We start from the raw sequence: 15,910 nt of genomic DNA, 5'->3' as shown, positions 1-15,910 counted from the left end.
ACAAGATAAGACTCAATCCGCACAAATGTGTGTTTTGCGTCGGTTCTGGTCGTTTACTTGGCTTTATAGTCATCAAGGATGGGATTCGTCTCGACCCCTGCAAGGTGCAGGCAATCATTAATTTGCCTCCACCTTCGAACTTGCTTCAGATTCAGAAACTCCAAGGGAAAGCAAACTTTCTGAGGAGGTTCATTCCAAATTACGCAGAACTTGCTAAAGGTTATACCCGTCTCCTGAAAAAGGATGTACCTTTCGTTTGGGACCAGGTTGCACAAGCTTCCTTTGATGCTTTGAAAGAAGCGCTAGTCAAAGCATCATTAATGTACGCCCCAGACTATCTAAGGGATTTTAACCTGTATCTGGCTGCAGCAGATACGACCATTGCAATGGTTTTAGTTCAAGAAGTCGATGGAATTGAACACCCTATATATTATTTAAGTAAAAACTTAAATGATACGGAAAGTAGATATTCTCATGTTGAAAAGCTGGCATTAGCAGCTGTTCAAGCGATTCAAAGATTTCGACATTATGTCCTCTTTAGGAAGACCACTGTATTGTCAGATTGCAACCCCATGACTTATATACTGTCGCGACAGTTGCTTGGGGGCAAATATTCAAAGTGGATAGCTATCCTTCAAGAGTTTGATCTGGAATTTGTGAAATCCAAATCAAAGAAAGCTTTAGTTTTCGCAGAATTATTATGCGATCTCCCGTCATCGTACAATGATGAAACGTCCAAAGAATCGATCGTGGATGAAAGTTTGTTTCTGATATCAGCAAGTGATGAGTGGTATGGAGATATAATAGTTTATCTCCAAACCCAAAAGTTTCGGCCAGACACCTCTCACTCAGAACGAAAACGCATTCGATACCAAGCAAAAGACTACATGATCGTCAGTGATACGCTTTACCGTCGTGGTGTCGATACGGTCCTGAGAAGGTGTCTAACCCATGAGGAAGCCGAAAAAGCCCTAAATGAATGTCATTCAGTCACCTGTGGGGGGCATCAATCTGGATATGCTATAGCACAAAGAATCTTACGAGCAGGATACTTCTGGCCAACCATGTTCAAAGATTGCATAACCGCAGTTAGAAGTTGCCATGCATGTCAGATTTTTGATAGCAAAAACAGAAGACCCCCCGCTCCTTTACAGCCAATAATAGCTGTGGGGCCTTTCGCCAAATGGGGCATCGATTTCATGCAATGTAACCCCACCTCGACCGGGGGGCATGGGTATATTATAGTCGCGGTTGACTATTTTACCAAATGGGCTGAGGCGATGCCTACATTGGATAACACTGGTGAAACAACAGCCCTATTCTTTTTTAATCATGTGGTCGCTAGATTTGGCGTGCCACAGGCCATAGTGACAGATCATGGATCGCATTTTCGCAATCACATGATGGTTGAATTAACTGCCAAACTAGGATTGTCTCACGACAGCTCTACTCCGTACTATCCGCAAGCTAACGGACAAGTTGAAGCGATTAACAAGGTCTTGAAGCGCATGCTGCAAAGGATGGTGGGGGTTCACAAAAGAAGATGGCATTTGATCCTGTACTCGGCTTTGTGGGCCTACCGAACATCGGTAAGGAATGCCACTGGGTTCACACCGTTTCAACTGGTGTATGGCCTGGAGGCGATCCTACCAATCCGGTGTGAAATTTCGTCCCTTAAACTCGCAATTGATCTCCTCCCCGGAACCTCAGAAGAAGAAGCTCGTTTCTTGGAGTTAATCCAGTTGGATGAAACCCGTCGTGATGCCGCTTTGGCTAACGAGGCCCATAAGAAACAATTCAAGGCGCAGTTCGACAAAAATGTCAAACCTCGTGTCTTCTCAGAAGGGGATTTGGTCTTGCTTTATGACCAAGAATCCGATAAATTGGGAGCTGGGAAATTCAAGTCCTTATGGATGGGCCCTTATATTGTTAAAAGTGTATTAGAAAAAGGTGCCTACGAGTTGGTAGATTATGACGGAGTTCCACTGGTGCAACCCCGCAATGGGTTGTACCTTAAGCGTTACTATGCCTAATAGTAACCTGTATGCTTTTGTTACATTTTTGTTTTCGCTAAAGCGTTTGTTCCGGTTTAAGTAATACGCTTTTTACACTTATTGCAGATGTCAAATCCATTGGAACCGTGGGTTGGATATGCTGACGGAGCGAGTCGTAGTTCGAGGAACCTATCCTCTACAGCATGGGCCATTTTTAACCCAAGCGGCGAGTTAGTGAGTTTCAGGGGGGTATGTATTGGTCAATCAACAAATAATATCGCTGAGTATAGTGCGTTGATAGAGCTCCTCTCTGATGCCATCACCCATGGCATACGCCGGCTAGTCGTCAGGCTAGACTCACAGCTCGTGGTACTATAGCTCAATGGTACCTACTCTGTCCGAAATCCAGCTATTTATCGCAAGTTCCTAAGAGTTAAAATCTTGGAAAGACAGTTTGATTTTATCCAATATCAACACATTTCCAGAAACTTAAACACATTAACCGACTCATTAGCAAACTATGTCTTAGATAGACATCTGCAAAATTGATAAAAAGAGAAGCATCATCGATGTTTCATACATGGATCACATAAAAACTGGAATAAACCCCGAAAATCAAAAATATACATAACTGTTTACGGTTTACATGTAATGTTCTGTAACCAAGACAAAATCGATCATATGACCCCAAAACTCAAAAATGGTTGGGGGGCACCCTAACCTAGTGATGCTCATGATAACATGCCACGGCCTGTGCAATCATGCGCAGAAGACGAGACCATCGTCTGGGAACACCGACAGTATGTCGCTGCAATCGTAGAGGCAACTCGTCGATCCGTACATCCGGAATCCCAAGGGTAAGACCCTCGACATGTTCCTGCACAGCTGTAAGAGTCTCGGCCAAGTCAAGGTCACGGAGAATAGCTCTCCCAAGAGCCTCCCCTGCAGGGGCAGCGGCCGGAGCTCTCGGACGAACTGCTGGACGGACAGGGCCCACATCTACATGCACACATGAGTTTGATTAGAGTCTTGATAGAGTAAAGCACAAAGACATTATAAATAAAAACAGTAAACAGTGATAAGGTCAAAATATTTACCAAGATCACCCCACTGCTCGCCATCCGGTAGTACCAAATCCGGATCACCTCGGAAGTCCATGCCAATATATGGATACTCGGAAAAAGCCATATCCTGCCGCTCAAACCACCTAAAGAAGGCATCAGTAAAAGTAATCTTAGATTGACCCGCATGTCTAGCCATGTGGTCAACCCACCTCTGCATGCGTGGCTCAGTGGGAGAGGGCAAGTCGAGAACAATGTACTGAGGTTGCATCAGGGGTATCTTCTCCAAAGCGAAGGCAGTCAAAACTGAACCAAAGCCAAAATTCTTCAGTCTCCTATGCTTTACTTTGGTCAACTAGTTTTTCATCTGAACTAGTACTGCATCACACCAGTTAAAAACTTTCGGCTGAAGACACTCAAGGGCGTGCTACACATATGACCTGTTGGCAACATGAGGGGATGCACTACTGGCCATCCTACAAATCGTGTACAGAATAGACCTGAGAGACCTGTCAGTGACATCACAGATAGAAATCTTACCGTCTCTGCTCGGCTGAGATCCCTCCCTGCAATACTGACGGATATAATCTTTCACGGAATCACTCCCTCGGGCCGAACCGGACAAGGAAATGGGGGCACCCCGCCTTGACAACCCAGTCAAGAAGTAAATGTCCACTATGGTCAAAGGGATGGACTTGCCCCTAATCTGGAACGCTTGGTTAACAGGATCCCAAGCATCAAGCAGGTACTGCAGTAAACGTATCTGTGCCCTCATGCTAGATATCCGGAAGAATTTTAGCAAGCCACAGTTCCGCAACGCGCTCACGGTAACAGGATCATGGAGGGCAATCATGTCCTCCTCTTCAAGATCTCGTTCTCACCACGTAAGAGTCATTCTACTCCAATAAACTCTGCAAAACAAACAAGAGGAGGAGTAAGATCCCTGACTCAGTAAAGAAAATGGAAAAAATCTCATGAAAAATTGTGCAACCAAGATGTTTTCTGCGCCCAACGCAGGTAGGGAAGGGTCTCACCTGCGTTGGGGCACAAACTGCCTTTGAAAATGAGAACCCCAATGCAGGTTTCGATATAGGGAACCTGCGCTAATGGCAGAGCGCCCTAGAGAAACCCCAGGGGCTCATGGGGGCAGGAAAACAAGCATAAAACTGAGAAATAAGACCATGAAAAGATAGAGCTAGGGTTTAGCTCCTACCTGGTGGAAACGGCGCTGAAAATCGTCCACAGAATCTCCCGAAATTAGCTGGTGAAAAATCAAGAGGAAGAGGCACCTCCAAAGCTCCAACAAACCAAATGCACACGAAATGGAAAAATGAGAGGTAAAAACATCTTTTAAATTGCTTTTTACGTAATTCAAAGTGGAATATTAGTATTTTTACTTCATGTTATCCGTTTCTAACAAAGTTTGTTGCAGCAATTGATGATACAGTACTATCTCTGAAAAAGAAAAAGCTAGTCATGGTAAAATATGAATTTGATCTTATCAAATGAGCAGTTTTGGCAAAGTTCATGCTCGTTAAAAAATAAATGCAAAACCGAGCAGTTTTTGCAAGTGTTCATGCTCGTTAAAAAATAAACACACATGTGAGCAGGCTTCCCCCCAGTGTTCAAGCTCATTCATAAAAAATGAACTGGTAAATAACCATTTGAGACCGTAAATTCATTAGCCATAAAAGCCTTGGTCGTGTTTGTGCACCGTCACCTCCACTTTTCATTTGGCCGATCATTCACATCCACTTGATTGTTTACATATTTTGAGGAACAGCTGCGAAGAGTGATTTCACCTAGCCATCCTTGTAATACTTCCGTGATTGGAAAATTCCAACCTGTACCTGGAATCTGCTGCTATCCCTGTTTATCACTCGTTCCTCAAAATACGAGTCTTCTTTGAGCTCTTTTCACTGACTCGTAAAAAAATGAAAAGTTTGCCGAGTTTTGGCCTTCCAGCTCGTTAAAAGGACCAGAAGAGCTATCCCTCCTCTAGATTTTAATCTTTTTGGACCTGAGGGATTAGTGCACAAAAAGATCGAGCACTTGTCTGGTTCGGCTCGATAAAGATATCGAACATTCATCCCTTCGGTATTGTTTTATACTTTTTCGGACTTAAGGGATTAGATGACGAAAAAGGACCCCTGGAGTCCACTTTATGTACCCTTTTCAGACTCTCTAAAAATGAAAAGGACCGAGTTGTCTTTGTCGCTGGGCTCGTTAAAAATATTAGATAGCGACAAACTTGTCTTTAGACAAGAACGAGTTTCCCTATCGCTAGGCTCGTTAAAACATAGCGATGGGCTTGCCCGAAGGGTAGGTTATAGATCAAGCATATGTTATCCTCCTCAAGCTTGACAAAAATAAAGAGGTACTGGTCAGAAATGACTGGGGAAAAATTGGGAAGAACCTCAAAGCTTAATGGTAGCAAGTCGCTCTTGAACATGACACTTTTGGCGTCCATAAATATCGGGTTGGGTTATTATCATTCACCGGTCCCTTCACCATGGTCTCGCCATACCATCCATACATGGGGTAATGCTACCGATCCATCACATCAGTGTCGTTATATGTTCAAGAGATGTCATTCAGAAAGTGTCAACCGGGTCCCATCCACTACCATACATCATCTTTCATCCTTCCATGACTGCCACCCTGAATCATATTTCACAGATCGTTTTCACCATCATCACTAGCTCCGTTCCGTGTCACTGATGTGGGATTCATTAAGGCCCTCCTTTGACAGATCACTTCTTGTCGACATCAGCTCATTATCCAAGAAGTTGATCTAGGAACACCCCCTCAGTACTTTGAAGCTTGCATGCCTCAATGGCAAGTTTCTCACTTCCGGCGATAGGTATACATTAATGACCTTCGACCGGGAGACTTTGCGTGGTGTTCGACGTCAGATCCTATATTCACACCACGTGAATTGTGCTGCAGTACGTTGAGGGTCATCATCATTATCGGTGATTCCTCTCCCGCTTGTTAACAGTTTACATTATTGACTGGTAATCAAGCGATGTCTTTCCATGTTTGACTTCAAGAAATTCTCACATGGATCAACTTGTACTAGAGTGAAGATCGAACAAGTTTGAAGACCCCGGATCTAGTTTCATCCATCCGGGCTGCGATATATATTCAGGAGATAAAAACATAGACATGTGCAGCAGATGAGCATCCTACTAAAAGGATGATAATTAAAAGCAGAGAATTATCCGTCTCTTATCAGACGATCGTCTGTTTATGTACGGCAAATGTATTTATAAAGCTGATCATGGGAAATGCCCGCATCAGCTAGATCATGAAAAGAAAGTATGAAAAGATAATGTATTGTATTGTATTTTGTTACAGGTCACCTCCCGGCAATTGAATGAACTTTGGATCCTCCTAATAAAGCATTTCACCTGATAAACGACCTCATACCTGTTATAGACATTTTTGTGCCTTACAGCATAGAGCATGAAATGTCAATAATCTAAGGGATCCAAAGTCCCTAAACAAGTTGTTCTTACCCTTAGAGGAACAAGGTCAGCAAACCACAGCACTGCAAATCAGTTCTCCACTGAAAAACACTCAAAAACAGGTCAGTTTTGGGTCATTGCAGCTGCTCCACTAGGCATCTGCGCTGCATAGCAGGTACAAAAAAGGCTACCTGCGTTGCATAGCAAGTAGAACAAAGGCTACCTGCGTTGGGCGTACTTGGACATGTGGAGGAATCTTTTTCTCAAAGTGCCAGTGCCTAGGAAGCTTCTAAAAAGACACTTGATGATAAGATTCACCTAATGATGAGTTAAGAGCTTCTAAGACTCCAAGTGGAAGACAGAAACTCCGAGTGAAGAACTGAAGAACAACTGGAGTTGAAGAGGACAACAAGTCACACATCAAGCTGACTTATCTTCACTCCAAAACTCTATATAAGGATCTCATCCCATGGGATCTAGAAGAGGGCGGAATTTAGTGCAAAGAATTGCTGTTGGTTTACAGTTGTGAGCGTTGGGTGATTGCTTGAGGGAGGTGAAGAAGAGATTTCTCTCCATCGGGAAGGTGATGCTGGATTGGACCTCTCATGCTTGTATCACCGCCTGAACCTTACTTCCATATATTAATAAAGCATTTGAGGTTCTTCTATTCGCATGTGTTTCAATGACGTATTGTCTTACTTGCGTATTTGATTTATGCTAATCCTTGAATCAGTTATGAATGCATGCCCCTTGTAGTTTCCTTTCTTTGTCTTGTTTGCAGGATCTTGTGTAGCTGGGCCCGTGAAAAGACTTGGAGCTGGGAGCAAGCGGAAATCAAAGGAGATTGGATCGACCATTTGCGCAAGACATCGGTAAGTGGATCTCTTCCTTTTATCTCTTGCATGTCATAAAGAAGAAACTTTAGATAGCTTTGCTTTCAGCTGTTGCTAAGGAACTGTCACCCTTAGAGTGGGTTAGGGTCATTCCGAGTTGGATACTTTCCCCCACAACACCTGTCCCTGCACTATCCGGTAGCACCCTTAATCTTGGTGTCCCATCTTCCAGCACCCCTATCTATTTTGGATGCTTAAGCTCCCTAGTCGCAAACCCTAAATCGACCCCATCCACCCCACAGATGGTTAACCAGGGCATACGGGGACATCTTTGGGACTATCTGATGACTCGCAGATCTGACAAGCTAAAGAAAGGAAGGTTCCTAAAAGCTGTGGACAGGGACATCAACCTATCCTTGGGCGAAGGCCTCTCGATGGGAGAAGTTGTTGATACAGCCAAGAAGGTCTTAGTGGGATGAGTTCAAGGGTGGAACTATACTATGGAGAGACTTCGTCACTAGATCTTGGAGATTTTGGGTTCTTTACTCAAAGAATTACCCACCATTCGGGTGCTTGTGCGAGGATGGTTTTCCCTTCATTTCCATCGAGAAGAGTACATGGACTAGATACTCTCTAGATCCTCGCACATCGAATTAGCCCTTGTTCTGTTGAAAATATGGGATCCCTTATCTGATCCTGAAAGGGAGTAGATGGGAGCTGGGCTGATTTGGGTTCGATTACCAGGCCTTCCAATGCAATATTGGACTCTAGTTATTTTTAAGCACATAGGCAACGCACTAGGTAACTATTTGGAACATGATCAGTGCTATGAAATGTCAAGGAATATGATTATGGCTCACATCCTGGTTCATTTGGACACCAGAGAAGGCCTGGAGGAAAAGATTACCCTACATTGGAGGCATTTCTCTCACACACAAAATCTTGATTGTAAAGGCGTTCCATTCAGGTGTAGACGATGCCATAAGGTTGGACATCTTTTCAAATAATGCCCACTGCTCATGCCTACTACTTCGGCTGCTACAAAGGGAACCAAACATCACCAGACAGAAGACCCGATTGTGGATGAGTAGCCCACAGGTCTGGATAGTCTAAACAATTTGGCTGGGGTCACTGCTCATCCATCCAATGCTTCCCAGATGCCGCCAATCTCCCCTCCTATGACTAGATCCCGATTTGCTACGAAGGCTACTCCTACATCCGGTGCAGTTTCTTCTCCCTTATCCTCTGCACTGAATTTTAATCAATATTTTTTTCTCATTGGCATCATTTGCATCTTCACCTTATTTGATTACCTTTCCCATTACCTGTGCACATGATCATCCATTGCCTATCTTTTCCACCACCCCCCAGCTGTCCTTGGATAGGGGCTCCAACAAAATCCTATTTCCCCATCTCCTTCGGGTTCACATTCCTACAACCTTCGTTCACGCCACCGGGAAATCCCTGACTCGCTTGGATTGGGTATCACACCCTCTAATGTTGAGCATAAATCCACCTGGGGGAGGCCTTCCAAGATGTTCAAAGCCATTAAGATTGTTGGGGATGATGTAGCTTAGGGTAGACCAAACACCATTGAAAGGGTACTTAAAGCACCAGACACCCTTGGCAATGTTTTTTCATGAAGTGGCTCTCGTTCAACTATAGGGGATTAGCTAGTCCCTCTAAAAAATTAGCACTTAAGAGACTCTTGAGTTGTGAGCCTTGTGACATTATTTTTCTTCAAGAAACCCTAGGTAGCTTTGAGATAATTGTTAGGACCCTTCTAACTATCATGCCAGGGTGGCACTTTCAAGCTCTGGATGTTGCTCGGAGATCTGGGGGTCTATCTCTCGGGATAAACCCTCGAACCATCAAGGTCACATCGGCTTGGGGAGGTCAAGGTTTTCTAGGTATTGATATATTTTCAACTGAATTGGGTGGAAATCTCTGTATTATGAACATTTATCCACCAAATCTCAACATATTAGATTTCTTACAGTATCTCCTTGACAATCCCCTGATAGACCAATCCACTATTCTAGAGCGAGATCTTAATTTCTCCATCGGACATGAAGAATTCTAGGGACACCACTCATAGCTGGATCCACTCTCGGATCAGCTCAACATCCTCTTGGAGCAACATGGTCTTATTGATGTCCCTATGAACAAGGAGCTGCCAACCTGGCACAACAGAAGGACTAGAGATGAAGCTCTGGGGAGGAGACTAGACAGGTATCTCATTCACAAAGATCTGCTTAATTTCCTCACAAATTACAGATAGTGGGTGGGCACTAGAGGAATATCAGATCATTCCCCTATTTATCTGGAAGTGGTAGGCTCCTTCAAAAAACCTAGGGCTCCTTTTAAGTTTAATTCAACCTGGTTAAAGGACCTTGAATATCTCAGGTTGGTTTCGAAATTTTGGAAGGCCCATCCCTTACCAAATGTCCAGAGGAAGGTTGAGGGTTTCTATAGTAACTTGATCAAACTCAAGTGATTATCCATAGATTGGGCCAGAAGGAAAACGACCAAGGAGGAACATACCCTTGGTGACATTGAAAATCAGCTGGCCACTCTAATGGATGAACAGGGTAGAGGGTACACCTATATAGCAGCAAAACTACACCTTGTGGACTTGGAAACCTAGAGATCAAGGATTCTGCTAGATCGGGAAGAAACTTGGAGACCCAGAAGTAGGGAAATTTGGTTACAAGTGGGGGATGGCAATACAAAATTCTTCCATAAATTTTCAAATGGAAGGAAAGCCAGCAATACTATCTAGCGGATGCCTACAAAACAGGGTCTGATTTCTAAAACTTATAATCAACTGACATGGCTGGGTAACACTCACTTCAAGTAGCTGTTCAAAGCCCTACCAGGCACACCTCTAGCTGATATCATTTGCATTGCAAGGAATTTTCCCAGATTTGTGGAACCTGACTTGGTGGAGGATCTCATAAAACCTGTTACTATGGGGGAACTAGAGCGCACACTGAAGTGGTTTAAGAAGGAAAAAAGTCTGGGGCCAGATGGCGTGTCCGCAAAATTCTATCTTATTTTCTTTGAAATTATTGGACCAGATCTACCCGATGTGATCGAGGAATGTCGTACATCGGCCAGAATGTATGAACCTATAAATTCCACCTATATAGCCCTCATTCCCAAGATGGAAATCCCACCATCCTTCAATGACTTCAAGCCTATATCTCTATGTAACTGTCTATACAAAATTATTGCGAAGATCATTGCTAACCGCATCAAGTTGATCCTATTGAGCAACATCTCCTCAAAACAGTTTGTCTTCCTACACGACCGAAAAATCCATGAGGCCATCGACACAACACAAGAGGCCTTACACTCCATCAAACAAAAGAAGCTTAAACGGGTGATGCTCAACATTGATCTCTCAAAGGCCTTTGATAGGGTTAGCTGGTTATTCTCAAGGATAATCCTTACTCACCTGGTCTTTCCATTGGTTTTTATCAGATGGATAATGTGCTACATTACATTTGTATCCTTTGGAACCTTAATCAATGGATCAGTCTCCCATTCCTTTCAGGTGGAGTGAGGAATCAGGAAGGGGTGTCCTCTCTCCCCATTGCTTTTTCTTACTGTGATGGAAGGATTAAGCAGGCTGATTCCGTCAGAAAAAAGAGCCGGGAGGCTCAAGGGTCTCAAGATCATGGAGCAATGCACTCTAACACATTTTCTATTTGTGGATGACATGCTCATCTTCTTAGATGGAGGCATTCAAGACAACAACACTCTCTATGAAGTGTTGAATCTTTTCTGTGCCGCAATAGGGATGGAAATAAATGGGGCCAAATTCACGATATCTCTCTCAGCTTGTACTCAACAGGATACCTATCATGCACTCCAAAACTTCCCCTTCCAAAACCTAACAATGGAGGATGGATTGAAGTACTTGGTTTCAGGATAAAAACATATGGATACAAAATTGTATATTGGACCTGGTTGATTGCCAAGGTGGAAAGAAGATTAAATATTTGGAGCCATCGTTTATTACCCAGTGCAGGTAGACTGGTGCTCATTAAATCAGTTCTGGAACCAACACCAATCTTCTAGATGTTTCTAGCATGGATCCCCCAAGGTATATTACAAAGGATTTAGCAAGTTTGCTACCACTTCTTATGGAAGGGTCACAAGGAGGGAAAACCCTATGCGTGGGTCAAATGGACTAGAATTGAAACTCCCAAAAAATGGGGAGGTTGGGGCCTCAAGAACCTCTCTACCTTTCCTCAAGCACTTGCAGCCAACAGCCTTTGGTTAGAGGTGGTTACCTATAAATACATTGGTCACACACAGTCGTGGACTAGTTAAGGTTACCTAGTGGTGTGTGGGTTTGAATTGCCAGCTGATTGTGGAAGAGCAGTCTTCTCATTGGCCTTTTTTGGCTGCTTACTGTCCCTTGGTTTAAGAGGTTCAGGTACATCTATCGTTCTAGCCCTTAGTTTATACTGTTTGTGTACCTCATAAACAGCTGCATCATAACCTTCTCTGAAATCAAATGATTCTCCTGACTTAGTGTGGAATTGATTGTCATTATAAACCTCCTGATCTTCTAGTGTTAAAAAGACCTTATGTTCACTGTCTAAACCCATTAGGTTGATGTGAGGCTCCTCAGTTGGTTCACTAGATGTTGAGGCCTCTGCATAATTTTCTTGGAAAGGAGGCCTAATGTGCTGGTCCGGATCAGTCCTCCCAACATTAGGATTTTGATTTTTTCTAAAATTTGGGTTTCTAACATTGCTTGGTTGACCTTCCCATGATAATTTTCTTTCTATGTTTTCCACCCTGTCCCCTAGTCTGTCCATACCCTTGATGATTGCATCTAGCTTTTGCTCAAATGATGAGGGTTCTTCCTTAAAAGTGGTTCTTCTTTCAGTTCTTGCCCGGTTTCTTTTAGCAATCAAATTTGCCTCTACACTTACAGCTATGTTTTGCATATCTACCAGGGTTGCAGGGGCTCTTTCTCTTAATTGATATGCCATATCAGCATCAAACCCATCTGGAAATTTGATTAAGGCTAGATCAGGTGGAGGTCTAAGATTTTGAGGAATGGCATTATAGACAGTGTTGAATCTAGTGCAATAGTCCAAGACAGTTTCTTGTGGGCCTCTCCTTATGGTGTCATATTCAGATAGAATGTGTAGAGGATCCTTTTTCTTTTCCGATCTGTTCAGGAAGGATTGATAAAGAGCGCCTGAGTCAAGTATAGAATTCACAGCAAGTGCTTTGAACCAAGTTCTTATTTCACATGTTAAACATTGTACAAAAATTTTCATTCTCACATCATCATCATCTATCTCATAATTTTCAAAGTAATTGATCCAGGTGGATGTTGGTGGCCACCCACCTATCCCATTTGGACCCCCACAACTGTCTCTTTCAGCTTTTTCAGTTCCCTAAATTATAGCACAGTTTACTATTTTTAGCAGTTTTTCGGGTCCTGAACTTCCGGAGCTGTTTTGAGGCCCTAAACGACATTTTTTTTGGAATCTGGGGCAACATGGGTCCATGGACCCATGTTGCCTCCCAAAGTGGTAGTACTCGGATAGATCTTTCTAACGAGCTATCGTACGCGTCAAACGGAGATCGTATGCCAAAGTTACGACCCCGGGAAATTGATGTACCAATTTACCCAAACGGGGCCCACAATTTGGCGTTTCATCTTCTAGTGTTAGGTTTCGGGATGTGAAGGGTTTTCCATTGTTTCTCAACAATAAATAGGCCTTCGAGCCTCATTGTAACTCAGTTCGGAACAGTTCAGAGGCATGTAGCCGCCACATCTCTTCTCAGAGATAAGCTACCATCGCCCTAGCTGGTTTCTTTCCATTTCTGTTTGTAAGCATATTTCAGTATTTTACAGTAATGAAATGAAGTATTATTTCCGCTGCATCTCTGTATTTATGGTTATCGCATCTCTATATTTATGGTTATCTCCGTAATCTATTGCGTTCCTGTTTAAATCCGGATCAGTGGTATCGGAGCGGTCTGCTTTTTCTTTGTTTTTCTTTGCATGTCCCCAACGAGGTCGGGATATAAGGAGTTAGGGCTTGAACTGGTCGAACCTTTGCAAGACCAGCCTCTCAAATCCCGACGGCCTCCCATGGCGGATGAGAAGAAAGACGAGGGGGTAGGAGATCCTATCAAAATATTGCTCGAAGAAGCGCGCGAGCGGCAAAGGAACGCGATGATGGATAGCTTTGCGCAGATCCTTTAGCGGCTACCCAGAGGCGACGCATTGGCTTCCAACAGCGACTCTGGAAACGCCACATTGTTTAAGGTACAAGTTAATTTTGAAATCCCCATCTTCGAGGGACAAACAGACGTAGATGCCGTAGATAAATGGTTAAATCTGCTAGATGGGTATTTTTCTGTTCATGAATTTTCAAGTCGGGAAAAGATTGTTTTCGCTCTTCTCAAAGCAGCCCCCCACGTCAAGGACTGGTGGGAAACCTACTGCGAGCAGAAGGATGAAAGTACAGGCTCACTATTTTCAGCCGCACCCACTTGGAATGACTTCCAGGATGCCATCAAGGAGCAGTACTACCCTGTCGGAAGCTATGAGGACAAATACATCAAATGGACCACACTGCGGCAGGGACGAGACCAAGATGTGCCGGAGTTCACAAACATTTTTCATACCCTTCGCACACAGTTGGGTATCAAAGATACTGAGCTGCATCTGGTACTCAAATACCGCGGCTGCCTACATAGATACATCCAGGAAGAGATGGGGTTCTTGAACATCCCCTCACTCGGCACAGCATACCGATACGCTGTCAAAATCGAACAAAAGTTCAAACAGAAGAAGCGAGACTTTGGATCTGCAAATCCGAAGCCCAAAGGACAAAGCCAAGGTGGGGTGACCCAAGACCACCCATCGAAGCCGCAAGAAAAGAACAACACCACGAAGCCGAGGAAGGACATAGGAAAGTGGTGTGAGTTCCACAAGAGTCCCACTCATAACACAAGTGAGTGTCGGACCAAGCAGTCGCTGGTGGCTGAGTTGAAGGCTTCCGAATCAGATGCATGTTCCAACCCTGAGCCAGAACCCGACAAGGGGAATGGAAAAGGGAAGCAGATCATTGATGCAGATCCTAGTGCCACTGTTGCCACTGCCAAGATCCAGAAAGATGAGCCCGAAAATCCAGAAGAGGGCGAGCGTCTTTTCCACTCACAGATGTGGGTGAAGGGTTCGCTGCTACAATTCATTGTCGACAGTGGCAGCCAAAAGAACCTCGTTTCAGCAGAGGTCGTGAAGCGGTTGGACCTACCGACTACACCACACCCACAGCCGTACAGTATCGGGTGGCTTCATGAAGGACGAGATCTCAAAGTTCGCCAACAGTGCCGCCTTCCCTGTAGCATCAAGCCCTTCACAGACGAGGTATTGTGTGATGTTACACCTCTGGATGTTTGCGATGTATTATTAGTCCAACCATACTTGTGGAGGCGACATGCTGTGTATGAGTCCAGGCCTCGTGCTGTCATTATTTCTTTGAATAATTCATTATACAGGATACCGGAGGTAGCCCCACCTACCGGCACATCTTTGATCACTACCAAGAAAGGCAGCAAGCTCATATCACAGACCAGGAAATTCATCTGTCTGGTCCACCCCCAAAGTAAGGGGAAGATTGTTGCTACATCCATGACCCCTGCAAAGGGTTCCTCTACGCAGCAGCAGAAGCAAAGGGATACGGTCATGACAAAACACAGGAACAACTTCTCCTCACCCACATGGGTACCACACAAGTTTCAGGTGGGCAACAAAGTCTGGTTGCATATGCAGAAAGAACGCCTTACCAGAACCCATCAGAAGCTCAGATCACTCCAACATGGTCCTTACAGCAGTACCAAGGCTATGGGGAACAATGATTTGGAGCACATCATTCCTCCATTCCTTCGCCTGCACCAAATGTTCAATGTGGACCATCGTCGACCATGCTTCCAACCATCACTGGACACATCAGAGATTGCAGGACAAGTTCAGCAGATGGAGGAACTCAACGCAATGGGGACCATTGCTTCCTAAGGGGGGAGGAATGATCCAGGTGGATGTTGGTGGCCACCCACCTATCCCATTTGGACCCCCACAACTGTCTCTTTCAGCTTTTTCAGTTCCCTAAATTGTAGCACAGTTTACTATTTTTAGCAGTTTTTTGGGTCCTGAACCTCCGGAGCTGTTTCGAGGCCCTAAACGACGTTTTTTTGGGAATCTGGGGCAACATGGGTCCATGGACCGATGTTGCCTCCCAAAGTGGTAGTACTCGGATAGATCTTTCTAACGAGCTATCGTACGCGTCAAACAGAGATCGTATGCCAAAGTTACGACCCCGGGAAATTGATGTACCAATTTACCCAAACGGGGCCCACAATTTGGCGTTTCGTCTTCTAGGGTTAGGTTTCGGGATGTGAAGGGTTTTCCATTGTTTCTCAACAATAAATAGGCCTTCGAGCCTCATTGTAACTCAGTTCGGAACAGTTCAGAGGCATGTAGCCGCCACATCTCTTCTCAGAGATAA

The sequence above is a fragment of the Pinus tabuliformis genome, chromosome 2_1 (assembly GCF_031772625.1).
Source record: "Pinus tabuliformis cultivar Carrire ecotype Pingquan chromosome 2_1, CPIR1, whole genome shotgun sequence".
In the NCBI taxonomy this organism is placed as follows: Eukaryota; Viridiplantae; Streptophyta; class Pinopsida; order Pinales; family Pinaceae; genus Pinus; species Pinus tabuliformis.
This window is presented reverse-complemented; position numbering follows the sequence as displayed.